The sequence below is a fragment of the Cygnus olor genome, chromosome 1, assembly GCF_009769625.2.
Source record: "Cygnus olor isolate bCygOlo1 chromosome 1, bCygOlo1.pri.v2, whole genome shotgun sequence".
In the NCBI taxonomy this organism is placed as follows: domain Eukaryota; kingdom Metazoa; phylum Chordata; class Aves; order Anseriformes; family Anatidae; genus Cygnus; species Cygnus olor.
In genome coordinates this window covers 204,984,837-205,007,033 of record NC_049169.1, presented here as the reverse complement: position 1 = coordinate 205,007,033, position 22,197 = coordinate 204,984,837, and the positions used below count along the sequence as shown (strand labels likewise).

Genomic DNA, 22,197 nt, shown 5'->3' with positions numbered 1-22,197 from the left:
AGTTTGGAAAAGCCTGATGATCCCTGCTAATATCATTTAGGGAAAATCCCTTCCCAGCCCCAAATCTGCATCTCGGAGACTCTCGGTGTCTATGGCACATCAGCCTGCACTGACAAAGATGCCATTTCTAGTCAATCAATTAATCCATTTAATGAGGGATGCACTGCAAACTTAAGGATAGGTTGAGAACCCAGAGGACTTAGTTTTCTCTCTGGAATGCCAGTGTCTATAGCCCTGCACAGCCTTCATATCCAAATCCAGGTCTTTTCCTATTTATTTTATGCATTCTTCAAGGCCAGACACGTTTCTTACTCTAAGTTTGTACAATGTCCAGCACAACCAGGCTTTGGTGCAACTGCAATGCATATACACTAGGTTTTTATTAAAAATTCCCACTGACTTCAGCAGAGAACTCTGCAGCAAAATTGCTCCTTAAAGCCTCCTAATTCCTACTAAAATCTGAAGAAGGAAGAAAGGAAGTCAGCAATACCTCAGGTCCTAGAGCAGGTCACAAAACACAGACATGAGAATATTTCTAAAGCATAATTCCCATGCATCATGGATATGTCAGAGATTTACTTAAAATTTCTGAGTGCGCCTTGTCTCCAGAGTGGTTGGGTGGGATTCAGATCCCCCAAGTTACACATCAACAAGTTCTGTGTTTACATTACAGGTTCAAGATTCTATTTAGAGTAGAAGCCTTCAACAGATGAGTAATTTCATCCTGAAATAGGCAGCTAAAGTCACACTTAGGTTTTATTTCTTATTTTTTTTTAATTAGAAGAGCTGAACTTTTGGTTATGGTGGGTGAAGACACCGCCAGACCTCTGTTTCCTAAGTCAACCCTCCATCCTTCCGATACAAACCTGCATGATGCACTTTGGATGTGCATTTTTTTCTTTTGCAGATAAGGATTATAATATCACAAATTTTTCTGTTCTTTACGAACTTTGAAGAACCAAAAGCGTTCTTCCATGAAAAATATTTTTCCTCATGTTTGGTAAACATTTCTGCCTCTAACAATTTTGTTTTCACTTATATACCTGCTCACTCCCAAATAATGGCAAGTCAACAACATGTGAGCAGCTCTGATGAAAAATCTCTAAGCATCTTTTCAAATGTCAGTATAGAAAATATAGGATAACAATACTTATGCCTGTAGGTCTTTTTTCAAATCAACAATATCAGCTTCTTCAAAGGGACAGGATTTGGCCTTATTGTAAATCATTCTCACTGATGATCTGTCTATTAATGTTTGCTTTGCACTATCAGGTCAGGGTGTAATCAAACACTCCTTTCGAATTTGCAAATCCCTGATGGACTTTGTCACTGTTCCCCATTTAACTGGCTCAGTTTAGAGGGTTATAACCACCAGAATTTGCCATGAAGGCAGAGAAGGAAAGCAATGCAATTATATGTATATAATATATAGTCAAGATTTCACCCAACATAGGCCTGAAAATATCAAGTATTATAATGATCGTTGCATCATGTATGAGGCCCAGAGAAATGAATTAGGTTGTCTGTCAAGTAAAGGGCAATGCTTATTACTTCTAATACTTTTCTCTACTGCATTGCCCTCTTTTTACTCTGTATATTTTCTACTTATCTACACATAGATAAACATTATTTTAAATATTAAAACAACTAGACAATAACCTTCAGCTACTCCTACTCAACAACTTAAAACTAAAACAGAAGATAAATTCCTTGCATGTGTTAAACTGATTTATATTCTGGTGTTAAAGCAGCTCTCTCAAGGTTTCTGGGCTCCAGTATTTTTGTTACCTCTGAAAGCATAATATGGCAGGCTAGTTCTTCTGTTTAAGAATCTTGAGTTTTTTGTTGCTATTTAGAGGTCTATTGTTACTGATGACTCTTCATGAACCTATATCTCTGCAATATATAGGTACAATACAGAAAAGGACTCTGCCCCATGGAAATGGAGATCTAAATTTAGAGTAAGTAAGTACTGGAAATGAAGGGTGGGCAATAGGAAAGACAGAAACCGTGCAGGGAAAGAGAAGTGAAAGGACAAGGAAGATGAAATATTGCAGAGTTATGAAGGTGAAGACAAGAGGGCTGAACTTGATCATGATAAGAATTCCTTATCTATCGATGAGTTGGAATTAAAAAAAAACATCTGGTATTTATATGAAGCCCATTCTGCAAGGACAGAAAAGATGGGATGAACTAACAGGACTGACAATGAAATCCAGGACTGAGTCTAGTCAAGTTCAAAGATTATTCAAATAAAATGTATGTATCACTGGTAGCTGAAGTAGAAATTGAAGGTGATTGTGGTGATACTGCCTGTTTGCCTGCCTCCCACCCTGCTGACAGTAACATGTAGGACTGGTCCAGCCAGTGCAATTCATACTACAATCGATGAGACTTGGCCCTATGTGTATTTTTATAACTTCTTTCATTTCAGCAGTTCTCTGTTGCAAGTGAGAATAACATTTTTGTAACTCTGGGGTACAATAGATGTAACAATGTGGGCCCAAGAATGATGCTAACCAAAACTGATGAGCAGGCAAGGAAAATACACAGAAGTTACTATATAGCTTAAATAAATTATTTCTTTTATCCATAAATGAACAAATAAACAAAAAAAGCAGGAAGTCAAACCACAAATGAGCAACCACACTGCAAATTTCAGATTTCTCTAAGTGACAAGAACCGACTGTGGATGGACTTGTTCTTCCTTCCTCATTGAAATCCCACTGAAAGGGGGATTTTCCAAGATGCCTACTTTGGATGCCAATTCTGCATGCAGACTGTGTAATATTTAAGACAATTTTGCATCGCTCTTCGGATGAAGGCTCCTCAGACCTGTTCTTCAGCTGCAATATCATGCCCTGGCTGCAAACTGAGGATGAAGAGTGAGCTCCCATAAATTCCTGAGCAGATGATCTGAGGAAATCAGATTCAAGAGTCCTGCACTATGTGCTTATGTTTTGGAGTTGATTTCTTGGCCAAGGTAGTAAAGATTCAGAAAACATAAAGAGCAAACAGAGGGTGTGACCTCAGAAGAGGTCCATAGACTGATTACTTCTCTTTTCTTTACTAGGCAAAAGTACATTAAGGCAAGAAAGACACACATATAAAGTGCATTGGAAGTCATTATATATCATTTTATGGAGGAGGTAGATTGCTCCAAAGTCAAACTAACCAAGCAATGGGTCCTATGTTTGAAAATTTTGCTCTCCTTCCTATCTTCTCTAATGAATCTCTGCCTGAAATTTAATCATTCCCTATCATGAGTACTCATTCTGTGTCAGTAATGCTCAGAGAGTTAAGGCATGGTTGTCCAAATCTATAACTTTATTTATTTTTCCTTATCTCATCTGGCTCAGAAAACATTTAACTAGACACAAAGCGTGCCAATTCCATATTTACTATGTCATATAATTGTTATTCCACATTCAGTTTTCATTCTTTATTATGGATGTATTTTACAATGTTTGTAATTAAATGCAAATAAAAATCCAGTTGGATCAATACCAAAAACATGTTTTGCAGTTAACAATATCAATAATTCTCCATTGCTCTCTATACCTATGTCAGTGAATATCTGAAATAATAATTACTGTTATATTGTTGTAGAACTAAAGAAGTAAATCGAGGCTTCCAAGGCTGGAAAATTTTCAGTGAAAATGAGATTTTAGGACCTGCTAAATAAATAAGCCATTGTTATTTACAAATTACGCTTACTCGTACAAAGCTTGACAAAGCCCTGTCAATAACCTCTCCTAATAACTACATACTTCTAACAGAATATGATGATCAGAGAAAGGTGGTGATAAATAACTGCCTGTTTTCTTTTCCACAGCAATGCTGTTACTCACCCGTATTTATAACATGCCATTTAGTGAAGTGTGCATGTTTATAGGCTCTCTGGAAAACTCTGATAAGGGCAGTGATTGGTGGTGGGCTATGCTCCAGCAGGCTCACGCTCAAACTTCTTTCTCCCCGCCGATGCCGGCTTTTAGCAAAGCCGGCGCGGAGTGCTGTGCATCCTTCAGCAGTTCATTTGCTGCGTTCTCCTTGAGCGACGTGGCAGCGGGCGTGAAAGGAATGCAAAGTCACGCTCTCGCGCGCTGCCATTCGGCTTCATTATTTACTTTACACTCTTCTACCTGACTGCATCAGAAAAGGCTCTTTTTAAGTCTCTTCCCTCCCTGCCTGCTTTTAGCAGGGGCCTGCTGCGTAGCAGTGTTACTCTAATTTAAGCTAGCGGGAGGGCATACTCGATGGTTGCACCAGGTGCTGGGCTGGAGGGGTCTCCTCAGTGCCGTGTTCTGAAAAGCTTCATTATTTTCCACCTTTTTTCCAATACTCCCCACCCCTTTTGCACAGCAATTCTTTAATTGCAGCCCTGACTTAACTCAAATTCTTCCTGAAAAGCATTTTTAGCCAGTTCCAGAGTTATTTTTCAGTTACAAGGGCTGAATGGTACCTTCGATGGCATATTTTTATATATATATATATGTATAAATATATATATATATTAATATCCAGTTTAGTAAAACAGGAGGCATAAAGGATGTAGGAAAGGGCTTTGTTGTTCTTTCAATGCTTCAGTACGAAAAATCAGTTTCTGCCAGTGCCACAGGAATTTTTCCAGAGTAAGAAATAGCCTAAACAGCTATTCCAACTAATGGCTGATACAGAGAACAAGAAATAACTGTTGGAAATGAACTCATTATAACTTTAGCATGAGGACATTGTGGAGGCTCTTCTGAAAGCAAACAGCAGAAAACCAGCCTGAAACTTATGGCAGAGCTGCCAAACTTTGGAAAGCTGGCCCAAGAGCTGAAACAACAGCCATGTTGGCATTATGGTCTGCTGATAATGTCCTTCCATCAGTTGTGTGGCCCTGAAACAACCTCATCAGACGGTTGTTTGTCAAAAACAAATTTAGAGCAATCTACCATATGTAATTTACAGCCGTGGCTTGACAACATACTGCAGTTATCCCCAGCAGACACAACTGTTTACATTTTATACACATAATTGGGTCTGGTTCAGTAACATTTTTCATTGGTGTGTCTGCCAAAATTATTAAGCTATTAGTACACGCTGAACTGGTGCCAAGCAAAATATTTGCCAATAAAAATGGCCTTATCTGTATAAATGCCAAAAAGGTTTGTGTTTTTTGGTGTGCGTGTGTATTTTTAAGACTCTACTCCATCTATATACATGCGCATGTAAATGTTTAACAAAGCTATAACTTGACATTGATGTAGCATATTAGATCAAGATAGCCCTGGGGTTGGATGTGGCCCACAGGATCTTCTCTCTTCTACCACATTTTCTGCTGTTGCAAAAAAACACTTCCTAGAATGGCATGGAGATCCTCCAGCCATAATATCCACACTTGACTTGAGGAGAAGAGGGGTCCTCAAGCTGGTCGTCAGCTCTGACCACCATTCAACCATGAGCACACAACATTATGCAGTTCAGATCATAACTTCTATTTTGGCATCCATCCTTCTGTCCAGCATCCCTAGATCCCCCCAAATTCATAGCCAATCTTCAGCACCTACAAGGAATTGCAGCTAATAGTGTGTGTGCATATATATATATATATATATTTGCATACAGTTTTGGAAATCTTAATCTCTACTGGTGTTTTGACTGGTCATAGGGTTCAACAGAAAAAGAACAATTTTGTTCCTGGGAGTTTGACTTTTGTCTATACTATCTGCAGCTTCAACACTGATTCAAGAAAATGCTTTTTCAAAACCACTTACCACACTGTGCTTCGTCTTTCCAACTGAAGAGGAGGTGTGCCAAGTTATTTAAACATGCTTCTTTTTAAATCTTGTGGAGAGGAAAACAGTTTGTAAGTAGTGATTCTTCAGGAGAATTTTCTTCTATCTCCTCAGGAAATAAATGGGTGGTTTGATGTAATATTCTCAGCTTTTCTTATCCAGTGCCTCAAAAAGTGAGTCCCTACAACTTTCTAACTACTTAAGCTTTCTCCACTCCTTCAGCCCATCCATGGGAAGTGAAGAACGACCTGAATTCCCACAAACTTAAATAGGAGCTAATGTAGCTTCAATTTATGAGGGACGGGGCTGGTTATAAGTATTGTGAGGTTAAAGAGCAATGCTGGGATAAAGAACAAAGGCACAAGAGCTTTACGATTCAATGAAATTTGACTTCAAAGATGGACATATGTATTTATTTTGGTTAGAAGATATGTAATCAACATAAGAAAAATAGACTAGAGCCTGCAAATCCATCTGACACAATGATAACGTCAGACCTTAGTCCAAACAATAAAAAGGGTGCAAATCTTCCACCCACATTAAAATGTCTGCAAGGTAGCTATCTACATGGAAGCGCCTAAATTATAGCTTTACAGGTGCAATTCATCTTATCCTAATGTACACGTATAAGATATGTCAGCTAAATAAATCGGCAGAAGTGTCTCTTTCCCTTCAGTGACTGTAGATGAAGTCCAGGGTGACTAGTCAAAATGGGGTTGTCTGTGGAGAGCTGAAAAATAAGGCAAGGCAAATTCTACCTCTAAGAATTACCAAGTGCTTTTTGAAACCTGCTGAATTCTCCATGTCCCGAAACTTTGATGGGTCTTGTAAACATTCAATAAGCCCACGGGAGTCTGGGAAGATCATTTTATTCCCCAAAGTCTGGGAAGATCATTTTATCATTTGATTAAACTGAAAAAAAATCATATTCAGTTTAACACCTCCAGATAATGTGTTTCCCTGGGATGAACATACAGATGTCAAGACTTCAAAACCAAGTTTAATTCTCTGTGGTTTTAAAGAGCACACTGAGAAATGAACAGGTTTTCATATCATCACATTCTGGTATTTTTACTGGGTTTTGTTTGTTTTTAGTCTCCTTTTTAAGATAATACATGCTGAGTTGCCTCAATTCCCACTCTGTGGATGGCATCCCCTCAAAGGCATCAGCATGAAAGGACAAGAAGTCAGCTTTGATCTCACCTTCCCTATATTTGAAATAGGGCCTTTATCTTAATGTTCTCAAGTTTTGTGTCCTGCTATGATTAATACACCCATTAGCTGTAGCTCACTTATAGCTTTTTTCAATCAATCAACATGCAACGCTCATTGAGAAGCCTTGAGGTTAATTTTAAATGATTTTCCATATGGTAACCAAGAAACAGCATTCCTGCAGTGCAGGCTGTGTGGCTGCATGGGGTATGTTGGTGCACTTTGTCCGGGCGAAAACAAAGAAAGCACTAAGGCGATATTCACACCTGCATCGCCTTTGGGCGACATGAGCTCAAGCTTCATCTCACCCAACCTGGCTGATGCGTCTAGGTAAGAAGATAGCCTGACCTGGGTGTTCCTCTGTTAATTGGTACAGACAGACTGAAAACTTCTGAAGGTGGTTTCCTCATTATGGCCTATGAATCTCCTCTGGATCTGTCTGTATCTGGAGGAAGCCCAGGGGAATTAGGAAATGGGATTCATCTCACCAGGCAGCTGCCCCTTGCTATTTTTCTAAACTCTCTTTATATATATACAATGGACAGAAAGTTACACTTTTGTGCTCAGTTTAGCCATCCTGTTTTACATGTTCACTGAGGGTGAGATTAACTGGCCATTTAATGCCTATTTCTTTCTGAAGTTATAAGATACACTTGGTAATTTTTTTAGGTGCAATGAATACTGCCTGCAAGTATCAATCGGGGTCATTCTAGACTAACTCTTTTATTCATTATTTTACTGTCTTGTGAAAATGAAGATGAAAATTCATTATTTCTTCTAATCAGAAATGGCTTATATAAATCCTATTAAAAAATAAGGGTTATAAAAATTCTATGAAAGAAAGCAACATGAGACACTTCTGCTGCAAGGGACTGTTCTGGTGTTGCTCTCCTATGTGTCCAGGATGCATTCTGCTTTGCTTGGTCCCTTCCAGAGGGCTACACAGCTTCTCTCTGAAGGAAGACACTACCCCCATGTGAGGGACACAATCCCTTTTTGCTTCCACCTTTCCACCCTTGCAACTGCTGACCATGAAGGCAGCAACTCTCAGAGTTGCTTTTATTTCATTTTTTATTTTTTAAACATCAGCAAAGAACAAAGCTCCCCACATGCTCTTGTACAGCTGATTTTCTAATCCCTGGTACCAGTGTGGCTGCTTATTTCCCTCCAGTTAGGGAAAGTGGGGTCAGGACGGCTGTTGTGACATGGTGCAATACACACACATCTCTACTGCATCAGCAGAGATACCATTAGCTGTTAATTGCTCTGAAAGATTCAGCACCATGCCTCATGAGCAGCATCTCTGGACTATGTTCAGCATGCTGGTAGAGAAACTAATGGCAAAATTATTTTATTTGATTTTTCCATGGAAATAGGTGATCAGGGATTTTTATTTTTTATTTTATTTTTTTAACAATCAGCCATAAGGAGGTGGCAACTAATCCCAAGGGATAACTCCACATATTAGAGTTGGCTCCAGCCATTGGTGGGACTGATAAAGAAAACCAAATATGATCCAGCCCCGCAGGCTCTGCAACCAGTGATAATCTGATAATGAATGTTACTTATTAGGTGCTTTTCCATGTGTTTTCTTTGATTTAGAGTCCAGGCCCTAAATACCAATTTGTTCACATTATCAGCCAAACAACTTGCAAGGGCTTTCAGAGACCAAGCAAGCAAACACTTCCAGAGGCCTCCACAACCCTTATTTTTCTGGCCTGAGCTCATTTGTCTGTAGCACATTCGAGTGACAAGCTGTGAAAAGTCACCTTCAGCTTACGCACAAAGCCAGACATTAAATGGACTCAGAAAGTGCTGCACATCCACCACGTTTGATGATTACCAGGGGCCTCTGCTCTCCTGACAATTAGGCCTGAAATATTGTGACAGACACCGCCAGGGACTGAGCGAGGGATGGCAGGAGCCGAGCGTTTGAGTTTCAAACTGTGGGGCCATCAGTGCTTAGGTCATTTTACAGCTGAAAGCGGTGAGATAGGCATTTAACTTCAGACGTCAGCTGGAAAATGACCTCAGTTTTCTTATCAGTAAAATAGGTCTAATTCTATTTGCCTTCCTCCAGTGGAGCATGATGCATTCGGTTTACTAATGGTTTTAGGCGTTTCAGGCTCCTTAGGAAATATGAAATACTCAAGCAGCGATGAAGGGGTTGTGGGTACAGGTGCACCCTGCAGTATATTGTATGCATCCTATCCATATAGGATATTAATGTCAGTTTAGAGAAACAACAACAATGACAAAACAAGAAGTATGGAACAGATATTTTCCTGAATTAGGAAAGAATTTCAAGTGAGGCATCAAATCAAACCTTGACCACGTGGTTATTAAAGTCTCAAGGAATCTCTCATGAGAATGAAATTGTTGAGGCTGTCCTTTGACTTAATTATAAATTTGTTCATTATTTATGTAATATTCTACCCTACCTAAGGCTTTCACTTTTACATGTGGTTCTTCACTTAAGAGGTGATTCTCTTCAGTGTGTGTTGTGCAGCACCCCCAACACAGCTCTGTTTTAATAATAGATGCCACCACACATGTCAAGATGTAGGAATTAGGAATGAACTCAGATGAGCACCTAACATCTATCTGAAAAGCACTTTCAGGCTTGTTAAAAGTCTATGGATAAGGCCAGATGGCTTAGATCTGAGGATATGCCCCATGAAGACAACTTCAGCTCAGAAAAATTAAATTAGCCAGTATTGGGTTAACCTCAGAAAATACCAAGGTTCAAAATTTAAGCAAGCAACAAGGTCTTAAAAGAACATAAGGACATAGGTCTTTGTCTTATGATCAGGCACATAGTCACTGGAAAAGCTAAGGGATTTTAGCCCTTTCCTCTGGTTAGCATTAGCCAGGACACTTATTGTCTGATATGACTACCAGAATTTATGTATAAACACATCCTCATTATTTACTAACTTAAGTCTATAACTTTTTTTTTTAAGTATATATTATATATATAAATATACATATATATATATATGCATGTAAATATTTGCTGAGAAGATGAGGAGCTCCCATAGTCCCTAGTATCACAGAGTAATTTAGGTTAGAGACAACCTTTGGAGGCCACCTAATCTAATCCCCTGCTCACAGTAGGGCCATGTTTGATGTTGGATACAACTGGGGAATTCAATTAAGCTCTTCAGGGCCTTGGACAAACCAGTTCTGAATATCTCCAAGGATGGAGATACCTCCTGCACCAGTGTTTTAACCTGACTGTGAAAATTGTTTTCCTAATCTCAGACAAAATTTTCCTATTGCAATGAGGTCCAGATCAAACCCAGGGAAGCTTCAATTTTCTTCCTTAAAAGACTTCCTCTATTACACTATGAGAGCTGCAAGTCTCCCTCTGACCAAATTCCTGTTTTGAAAAATAGAAATAACATTTCTTAAGAGACACACTTTTCTTCTATTTAGAACAAAAGTACTTGGGGTTGGGAATCCCAGCATTTAAAACAAGGGATCCTTGATATAACTCACGGTACCAGAAACTTCCATACTAAAAGTGATCACGGTGATGAAAAATATGTGACAGAACCATCTTTAGGTGCTTCTATTTGCTATTGGAATTTGGCTATTGGAAACTCTCAGAAATTTAAAAGTATATTCAAATCTGAAATAGTCTGAGTTTAAAAGGTTTTTGGTACATTCTTAGTAAAAACTTGTTTCCCTATTAGATAAAAGCCCCTCTGAAATCACTCAAATACCACACACAAAGCACTTCAGCATCTTTAACTGGTGTGCAATGTTGATTTTCACACTGCAAATTTGATTGAAAATGGGAGTTTATCAGTGAAATGTTGAAATCAGCTTGAATATGGGGAAGTGAATGAGTATAAATGCTGATGGGTTCTTTTTTATTATCAAGGAATCTTGATTATATCTTCATAGACTTAAATTATGGCAAATCTAGGACAAGATCAATTTAGTATCTAAGCAAATATTTATATGAAGATGGAGATTGGCATATATTGATCTGTTTATAAGGAGCATAATTCTGTCTGTAAAATACTTTTGCATTGAGCAGCTGTCTTTCCACTATGTACTTCCACATCAACAAGGAGCTGCAAGTCATGAAGAAAAAGAAAATACAATTTGGGAAGTCGGAGGGTTAATTCCAGTCAAATGGAGCTGTGAATCCGAGCCAATGGTTAAAGACCACTCTTTAGATGGAGACCGATTAATGCCAGGGTATGGATAGTAGATAAATTGATGACTAGCTTATATACTAAGTTAGGAATCCTGCTTGACGGGAAAGAAAGCATTCAGAGTATCTATCAGAGCCTCATTTGTCAAGCTGGCAGTCGTCCATGGGTAACATCACCCAGGGCAGAGCATCAGCTGCAACATCCCAAGTCTCCCAGCATTCATGAGAGGTCGCCTTGATATCAAGTAGAAGAGCATTTCTAACTTGTGGGATGAAGAAGGATCCTTGTGAAATGATGACCCCCCAACAAAGACTGCTTTTGTTGGAAGAACAGGCGGGTGTGGGGGTAGGGGAGAGAAGAAGCCGGATTACCTTTTGTTACATTTGACAGCTGAAAAGGCCCTGGTGAATAATTACCCTTAAAACTAACAAACAAGGAGAAAGAAAAAAATGCAGAGAAAGAGAAGGAAAAAAAAAACCCTTGACCCCTCCCCATACACAATAGCTCCTTTGAAATGAAAACAAATTAAAAATAACTTGTAGGGGAAGAAAAAATAACTTAATTTGACTTTCCTTTCTGCTTTTGGCAAGTGTACACACACACATATACATACAATTGGAAGGCTCCCACTACGCATTCATCTTAAACTTTTCTAGGCTTGGTCCACTCAGCAGCAAACGTTAAGCAAAATGCAATAAAAATCAAGGGAAACTACAGCAGCAAAAAGCACACCCTTGGTAGAATGCCCCATTGTTTTAGTGACAAAAGAATGATTCCTGGTGAGGAGCAGTTGTCATCTGTTTTGCATACTCTTTATTTTGCTCTTAATTGGCATTATGTGGAAACTTATCTAGAAGGCCATGGGAACCAAAAGGCATCCCATATCCCCTCCCCCTTTGAACTAGCAAAGCCCAATTAAAGCACAATTATCTCTCTTCTGCTATTAGCATCGTCTTCCAGCAGATATATACAAAGAGGAGAAACATTATTAGTCTGGGAGCAGCTACCTTTTCTTATGAAAATTCTTGTAAAGTTCATAAAGAAAATAAAGGGGACACAAGTGGACCAGGCTTTGGTGAGCTGAAGTGGAATGCTTTTTTGAAATGTTTGGTCTGCATGTCTGGATGATTTTCTAAATATATTTCCTTTTCACTGGAGAGTAACTGACCTAAGACTCAAAATGCACTTGTGTAGTTTGGATGCAAGCCTAGAAAAATAAAGGCAACAGCCAGAGAAGAAGGAAAAAAGACACAGGTGTCTTCCTAGGAAGCCCAAGCTCTCCCAGACTTGACAATTCCACTATGGTTCCTCTAGTGAGACCACGAAAAAACATCGCAGGGGAAATGAAAAGATCCTTTTTTTTTTGAATTGGTGACCAGATATCACCTCCCAAATTCATGTCCTGCTGCTGAATATTGAATAACCTAAGGCCATTGAACAAGTTCCTGCAGCCCTTCATCCACATGGACCTTTGGCACTCTGTGATGGCCAAATGTTGGAGAGGGTTCCAATGACATCATGCTTAGGAGTATATATATATATATATATATATATATATATATATATTTTTTACGCAATCTTTGAGGTGTCCTTGGAGAATGAACAACCACTGCTGATCCCAGTTACATATGTGCCTGGCTATTACAGACTTCAAAGACAGCTCTGCATACCTTCCGTATCAGAAGCCATCCCCAAGATAGCAAACATTTGCACTCCACTCATCCTGTCTCATCATCAGCTACTAAGAATATGCATGTGTCAGGAAACGTCATGCATTTTATCACTTCAGCAAGTCATGCCATCATGAAGTGGTATGTGTCCCCATTGTATTCCTTAATTTTCCCCTTGGATGTAACCACAGGCTTTACAGAATTGAACAGGGAAACAAACAAATAAGCTAACTTTTTTGTCTTTTCTTTTCTTTTGGGATGTTCTACTTCATTGTTTTCATGTGTGGCAAGTCCAGCTGACATTTTAGAATCACAGAATTTTGGTGAGGAGAAACCCAGTGTGCCAAGGCTGAGAGCAGAATACTCCTCTTAAAGGTGCCCCAGGGGTGTTTGTCTGCTGCCCCAAGGTATTGTCAACAAACCTGAATGTTAATGTTTTTAAGATATGCAGTTTTATAGTCAGGCTTGGCTAACTGAGCTCATTTCCAAAGCAAATTAACAGAGTAATGCCCAGTAGGATTGTTTTGAGGATGCCATTAGCTCTTTGGCCTCCCAAGCAGATCTCCAGCCTGCTTTCTTCCCTGGAAGGCTTGGTGCTGTAGCTATGCAAGATTCCTGCCCAAACAGAAGACAACACCACTGAATATGTGTTTTTTGTTTCTCTCATTGCATGCATGCTTGTTGCTTTTGCCATGGCTGGCAAGCGCAATAGGAGGGAGAGGGATGATGCCCTTTCCAAGGGCAAGCTGGAACAAAGGTGGCTCTGCAGACTCTTTATGCAGGGCAATTTCAAACAGGTAAAACAGCACCAATTACACACCTGTCAATGAGATTTTGGGAGCTTCTGATGTTGGGGTAAATGTGCTGACAGACTGCCAAGGAATTGGTTAAAGGAATCAGAGTGGTTTAAGCAAGGTGGAACAAGGTGGAAATTATTCCACTGCATTTAACTTATATATATATATATATATATATATATATATATATTTTTTTTCAGTGCCCTCCAGTCATTTAACACTTAGAGACTGCTTGGAGAGTGATGGAGTAGGCTGAGCAAATCCCCATCTCCCAGCACAAAGATGAAACCTGCAGGGAGACAATTGTGATGGAAAGGATCAAAATTAATGTCAGGCAATAGATGAGATTCTGGTTGAGATTTTGATGAGATTTATTGCTGCAAATGTTTTCCCAGGCAAATGTCACACCATTAAAATGCAAAAAAGAAAAAAAAAAAAGAAAAAAAAAGAAAAAAAAAGAAACATGGTAAACTACAGGCTGAAACTGGATCCTTAGACTCAGAGTCATGGATGGCCTACTGTGTAAGCATGTGTGCAGACGTGCTAAAACGTCCTTTCACCTCACCAGGGCCACCAACTATGGCTGCAGGTCACATATTTCACAGTGGCATGGTCAGAGGGGATTGAGAACACCCTCAGCAGGTTTGCTCATGACACCATGCTGTGTGGTGCGGTCAGCACACTGGAGGGAAGGGATGGCATCCAGAAGGACCTGGAGAGGCCTGAGAGGTGGGGCTGTGTGAGCCTCATGAGATTCACCAAGGCCAAGTGCGACGTCCTGCACCTGGGCTGGGGCAATCCCAAGCCCAAAGGACAAGGGGTAATGGCTTTAAACTAAAAGAGGGTAGGTTTAGATTAGATATAAGGAGGAAAGTCCCACCCATGTGGGTGGTGAGGCCCTGGCCCAGGCTGCCCACAGGACCTGGGGGTGCCCCAGCCCTGGCAGTGCTCAAGGCCAGGCTGGGTGGGGCTGGGGGCGGTCAGGCTGGGTGGGGCTGGGGGCAGCCCGGGCTGGGAGGAGGTGTCTCTGCCCATGGCAGGGGGTTGGAATTAGATGATCTTTAAGGTCCCTTCCAACCCAAACCTTTCTCTGCTTCTATGATATTTTATAGACAGAAAGGACATCTCACACGCATCCTTTTCAGTGTGGCTGTCTTACTGGGAATGCCACTTGGAGCAAATCCTGCAACTGAGCACTGCCCAACACAGCTGTACTTTTATTGCACACGGTCCAATATGGATGAACTTTGGTTAGCCCTGAAGTCGTCAGGCAGTTGGATTTGATGATCTTTGTAGGCCCCTTCAAACTGAACAATTCTACTCTGCTCTGCTCTACTCTACTCCATTCCATTCCAATCTATATTAAGGTCTCGTAAAAACAAGCAGAATATTCCAAATTTGCCTGTTGAAGAAGTTTCAAGGATAGCCTCCCCTGTTCTGTCATTGAACGGCTGACAGAAAAGGACTCCTTAGTGCCTGGTAATTACACTTAAAAGTGACAATTCCCCAGCACAGACTGAAAATTGAGGATAGCAGGTGAATTGTGTGTTTGCCTTAAACAGGGCAACAACTCTGCATGAGGCAGGCCAAGATAATTTTTGTTTTTCCAAGAAATGAATGCTGAATGCTCTGCAAATCTGAGTGCATGCCTTAGACATGCATCCTCCTCCCCACAAACACCTTATTGTTAGAAATCCTTGGAGAAAACAAATTGTTTCCATTATGCAGAGATGAACAAATCTGCACAAGTCAGACGTCCAGCTCAGAAAAAAACATTTGTCCAGGCTTTGGATTTTCTATACCTGGGTTGATGATGTCAGAGGCACTTGTATTTCTTGTTTCACTTAGATATGGAAGATCTTTGCAAAAGCTATGGCATACTGCTGTTTGTCTTTTCAGAGCTGAGCAGTATTTCAGAGTTGCTGATCTCCGCATCACAATCTAATCTACTTATCATTCCCAACGAGGCCACGTTGGGTTAATACACTGCTAATAGTAAGTTTTCAGGATAGTGCTTTTAGCTGACTCAGACTGCCTCTTCATACTAACAGGTTAAATGTGTTAAAATAAAGAACAAGCTTCTGTGGCTACACCAGATGAAAGTCATAACTTCTGGCCATCCACTGCAGAAAAATAAGCTACCCTTATTTAGCAATACAGTGAAAAAAGTAACTCCTCTACTTCAAAGGCACATGCACCTTACCAGATTCATGATTGTTAATTATTATTACTAGCAATACTACGCTTTTTATTACAAAACCTAGTCAGAAGAAGAGTACTACCTGTTGACACATATTTAAAATTGCCTTCCTTATTTCATCCTGTCCTTCATGTTAAGACTTAATAGGACTCTTCACAGGAGCTAAATACATGTTGAACAGTTTTGTAGCAGCAGTACTCAAGGGTGCTTTCTAGTAGCAGGTGAAGACAGATCCTATACCTCCCTTTCATTTATTTCTCCACACTACTGTGTTTTGGGTTATCCTGTTGCGTGAGAGATGAATACCCCTACTCACCTTCCCATTTGTTTTGCCTTATGATATGCAGTGCATTTTTAACCCCAATGAAAAAAAACATGCAAAAACCAAAGTTCCCCAGCAGCAGAGTCAAGGATAGCATCATACACAATTGAAAAATTAGCATTACAATTAAATGAAAGAGCTCTGCCTTTTCCTACAGAAACATTTTGAGCTCTCTTGCAGAATGGTAACTGATGCTTGCATGCCCCAAAGCAAACTTCACTCCCTTTTATCACCATCCTCCCGCCCTATCAGTCAACATCTAATTAGGATCTGTAAATTAAAACAAGTATAGCCTGGGCATTTGAAAACTTCACCACAAACTGGATGAAGTTAACTCAGCCAACACAAATGAGTGAAAAGTAGAGGGGCTGAAAATCCCTGGGTGCATGGTTCCCACTGGGGCCCATAGCAAAGTTGGCACTATTAGATCTATCTGTAATGTTTCTTGTAGGATCATGCAGAGATACATAAGGAAACCCTGCAAGAAGCTTGAAAAGATCCTGAAAGCAACAAAACCGTGCTTAGAGCGTCTGGATGAATCTGCCTGTTGGTGGAGGTGGGTGGTATGTGTAAATGGTGTTGTGGTGCGCAGGCTGTGGGTTAAGCATAATGTCATTAATGCTTTCCAAACAGCACGCGGTTTTCAGAGGGAAGATGCTATGGTATTATGGTATGTTATTAAACCTACAAGGGGATGAGCAATAAGTATCCCCAGGGGAAGATTTCTTTGAGATACTCCATGCTCACAGCTAAAGGCAGTTCCACTGCCATGAAGTTACATCTTTTTCCAAACAGTGTAATGATGGGAGCTTTGTTATGGCATCGCTGTTGTGTATCAGTTCTGTAGAGGGTGTGAGGTCACATCTCCTGCGTGTCACAACAGGAGGGATGAAGCCTAAGCTGAAAATAGCTTCCTGCAACACACCAAAAGAAAAACAAATGCTGATATGTCCAAGAAATACAGCTGCAATTCACTTGCAAATCTAAACAGGGAGAAAATGATTGACTGACAGCATACAAAGAGTTCTCATTTTAAATTTCTGATTTCATACTGGTTTCTATACCCACCCTTCCATGCACCCCACAGCCAAGTTACTAATTACATCCTTTCTATTGTTTTTCCAGTTCCTCCTTTGGCAAATAATGGGAGGGGAGGGGATTATGGAGACTGATGCACTTGAGAGCAAAAATGAATAAGTGAATGAATGCACAAATAAATAAATGATGCCTCTAGTAGTCACAAAGACAAGCCCATTCCATTCTTCCTCCAGTATTGTGAGCCAAACTTCAGGGGTTATTCAAGAGAAATGATGATCTGGTGCCTTAGAGAAATAAGTATCAATTAATGCTTAATTAACATTGCATGACAGATTGATTTAAATGAATGGAACCTTTTTAATGAATGTCTCTCTGTATTGTGGGTTGAAACAAGATGCCTTGTAGGAGAATGAGCTGCTCCCTATTATTATATAACATCTTTATATCTGTAGCACCTGGAGGCTTCAAGTGCATCACTAGCCCAACATGTTAGCTGCTGTGTAAATAGATATACATTTATAATACTTGGCAAGGGCGCTTATCTTGGATTTATAATGTAAATGAGAAAATATACCATGTGGATCCTGTGACAGGTAGATCAAGGCTAAGAAAACAGGAGACTTAAGAAAATTAGATGAGATGTACACATTACACAACAGTTCCTAATTAGCTGTCCAAAAGGCATTTTTCTATGATTTTTTTTTTTCCCAAAAACTTATATTCATAAAAAGAGTTTGTTTGTAAACATGCCAAAATACATGCAGGTTGCTTTGTGGTGTGATAGGAAAATAGATGGGAGAAGAGAAGAGTGCACAGGATGCAGTACAATGGCATGAAAGCCAACAACAACAGTAAGTCTTTTCAAGTTGGGGAACCTAATGCCAACCAGCTAATAACATCTTTCCTCACCTGAGTAAAAATAGTCTGACGTTCAGCAATGAACCTCAGTTGCCTTCAAGAGCTGCAGCTGAGCAGCAACTCTGGGAATCAGCCTGTTTTCAGATCAATGTTTACTGCTCCAAAGCAAAGATGTTGGCTGAAAAGCACCCTGAGAAATACTCTACCTACCCCGAGGCATTTTATTCCTTTTACTGAGACAGTGAAATAATAGCACCTATTATTTGTACTTCTTGTACCCATTTTCTGTGTGCATTGCCCTTTGCCAGCTCAGTTCAGCTGAATTCTGCTCAGCAAGGAACTGGACCAACAAACAGCATGGTGTACCTCCTGGGGGTTATGGACTGGCTCCCTGAGGTTGACCTGATTGCCACATAGCTGGCATGGGTGGCTTCACTGCCCAGCTGGACATAACTAGGAAAAAATGCTGTGATTCCACAGAAAATAATTGATTTGGGGTCTGTTTACTCACCCTCTGATCTTTTGTCACCAACCAGATCAGCTGGCAGCAACAAGGTTATTAAATACATCAAAGTAAGTAAAAATGAGTAACATTTTTTTTAAATTATTCTTCTGATTATGCTGACAATAATTCACCTTCAATAAAGAAAATCTAGATATGTCCTGTGAACTTACATATCCATTTATAAACAGTTTGTTATGTTCAGTGACTCCCAGCAATTTGGGAAGTTTTATTTTAAAGATTTCCTCTCCCTTTCCTCTCTGAATTCAGTTTGCTGCAGGCTGTCACCTCATTCTATTGTTACCATGTAACATGGAACTGACTTTGAAAACACTGATTTTTCTGTTAATTTTTCACACTGTCTTTTTTCTTTTGATGCATAGTCTCTCTTCTGGAGTGATATCGTACTCAAGACTCAACTTTGTGAATGCTGGCTACAGATTCTTTTCAGCTCATGCTAGCCCCAGTACTTCCAATCAACCTAAACCCCAACCCACTATAAAATTCACTTGAGTAGGCTAGATATGCATATATATCAGCCCTACATACATAGGAGGCAGGCTCTGAATTCTCAACTAATTCATAGTGATCATTGTTATTACGGAGAGAAACAATCTAATTCCATACAGAAGAAACTGGTTCCTCCCCAGAGAGTAAACAAATACGCACTCCCAGACATAACCTGCAGGCAGAGTTATCATGTTTTGGGAACTGCCTGCTATTATTTATGTCAGTATTTGTAAAGAGCTGGTGATTAAAGCACAGGTGTTCACTAACCACTCCCTTTTCATTTTGCTAGTCAATATAGTTCTGCATTGATATCATTTCAATATAATTTTATATTCAGGATTAAGAGTTTTAGAACTTCTTTCACCATACTTGTAATTGTTTTTATTAACAGACTTTCAAGGAAAGGTTGGATGTGGTGCTTAGGGACATGGTTTAGTGGGTAATGGTGGTAGGGGGATGGTTGGACCAGGTGATTTTGGAGGTCTTTTCCAACCTTAATGATTCTATTATTCTATTCTCTGATTTTCTCCATCCATACCAAGACTTTCCAGGTAAGGTGAACATTCTGCTTCTGCATATGGCAGAAGCCTGTAGATGTCCCAGCCCTCATTTGTAGTGCTAGATACTGTTTGTACACCTTCCACATGAAAAGCTCTTAAAACCTGAATAAAAAGATAGGTATCAAAGAGAAACTTTGACCCCATATCACAGATGAGAAATAAGGGTTAGGGATGTTAATTCCTGTATTCATCCCTTCTAGTTTTGAACAATGGCCATGCATAATTCAGCACCTGGTTGCCCCAGACAGTAGTTTACAAGGAAAGAGAGGGAGCCACTTCTCTATGAGCAATTCCTGTGCTGAATGGACTACATATTTTAAAGAGATGCAGTGCTCTCCCACTGCCTGAACAGGAAGACTGGATTACTGGGCTCTTATTTTAGGTCTCGGTATCCATTACCCAAATATCCACACACCTGGCTATTTCTCTCATGAGCTGAAGCATCCTTGGGGGGAAATCTGATCAGGCCATCTTTCCCCACCGCTAATTCATTCTTTCCTTCCATTCTAATTCCCACTTAAAATCCACTCTTGTTTTCCAGCCTAAACTCCAATTTCTGAAAAATTTGTTCCATCTTGACCCTGTCCTTGGGGACCCTCATTCCTTCTGTCTCCTCCACACTCTCTGTACAGGATCTTACCAGTTTCTTTCATGAGAAAGCTGTCTAATATAACAAGACTCCCCTTATGCCTCCCTTTCCATTCCTATTCTCTGATTGCCTTGTCCTACTCTTTAATATGAGTTGCAACACCTTCTTCTTAGTCTCTTCTTGAACCTCCCATTTACCCCGTTTTGTCCCATTCCCTCCAACAATTCTCTTTGTCCTCTTGTCCTTTCAAAGTCCCAAAACACAGACTTTTCAGCTAAAGACAATGATTCCAAAACAGCCAGTTAAAAGCTCTCTTCTTCCTCTCCTCTCAAGTTTGGGAGAACTAAGGAAGGTTTCTGAGGACTGTAATTCCTATTTTCAGGGAGTGGAAAAAGGAGGATTCAGGGAACCAAGGACTGGTCAGCCTCATCTTGGTCACCTCCCCAGGGTGATGGAGCAAATAATCCTGGACATAATTTCTAAGCATATAAAGGACAAGAGAGTGATTAGGAGTAGTCAGAATGGATTTATGAAGGGGGAGTCATGCTTAGCTAACCTGCAGGAAGATGAATGACTCAGTGGATGAGGGGAGAGTAGTAGATGGTGTTTATCTTGACTTTAATAATGCGTTGATGCTGTCTCCCATAACATCCCCATAGATAAACTGATGAAGTATGGTCCAGATAAATGGACAGTGAGTTGGACTGAAAATTACCTGAACTGCCATCCTCAAAGGGTTGTGACTAGCAGCACAAAGCCCAGCTTCAGGCTGCTCACTGGTGACATACCCCAGGGGGTGATACTGCATCCAATATATTAAATTCTCACAGCAATGACCTGGATGAGGCAGACTGAACCCACAAGTTTTCCAGGGGATGAAAAACTGAGAAGAGTGGCTGATACATCTGTGGGCTGTGCTGCCAGTCAGAGGGACCTCAACAGGATGAAGAAATGGGCCCACAGGAACCTCCTGAAGCTCAACCAGGGAAAATGTCAAGTTGTGCCCATGGGGAAGAGTAACCCCAGGTACCACCACAGGCTGGGACCAACCAACTGGAAAGCAACTTGCCAGAAAAGGACCTGGCAAGCTGACCATGAGCCAGATATGTGTTCTTGAAGCAAAGAAGACCATCAGCTTCCTGGTCTGCACTAGGCAGAGCATTGGCAGCATGTTGAGGGAGGTGATCCATCCCCTCTGCTCAGCACTGGTGAGGTCATATCGGGAGTGCTGGGTCCCTTTCTAGCTTCTCCAGTGTAAGAGAGTCATGGACATAATGGATCAAGTAAAATGGAGGTTTACAATGACATTTAAGGGACTCGAGCATCTCTTTTGAGGAGGGGCTAAGCAAGTTGGAGCTGTTTAGTCCCTAGGAGAAAAATCTCAGATTTTATGAATGTGCATGAGAGCTGATGCGGGAAGGGGTTAAAAAGGATGGAGCCAGATGTTTCTTAGTTGTGCCCAGTGACTAGACAAGAGGCAATCGACACAAACTGGAATACGGGAAATTCCATCTGAACAGTGGAAAAACTACTTACAGGGAAGCAGTCAAACACTGGAGCAGGTTGCCCATAGACGTTGTGGATTCCTCATTCTTAGAGATATTCAAGACCCAGCTGGACACAACCCTCAGTGACTTTCTGTAGGTAACACTGCTTTGAGCAGGTGATTGGACTAGACAATCTCCAGAAGTCTCTGCCAACCTCAAATATTCTTTAATTCTTGATTCATGGTTCTGTTTCTCTACCTTCTCCTTTCTTTTGTGTGTGTGCTCAGCAGCTGTAATGTTGCTTTCTTTCAGTTTGAGGAGTCCTAGCCATGAGCACAAGCAACCTTCCTTCTCCATCAGAGAGGACAATGCCACCATCCTGTCACATGCCCATACGATTCTATGTTCTATAGTGAGTAGCACAGATTTTTATGAAAAAATGACTCCTTGAAAGGGACTCACAAGTTTGACATTAATGAAAATTATCAACATCAGATAATAAT

The 22,197-nt window shown here is 40.4% G+C and overlaps 1 protein-coding gene across 12 annotated transcripts in view; it reads right to left on the bottom strand.

The window, feature by feature from the left end:
- The window catches only part of TENM4 (teneurin transmembrane protein 4), an 879,437-nt gene that overhangs the window by 372,480 nt on the left and 484,760 nt on the right, over positions 1 to 22,197 (bottom strand). The window lies entirely within an intron of this gene.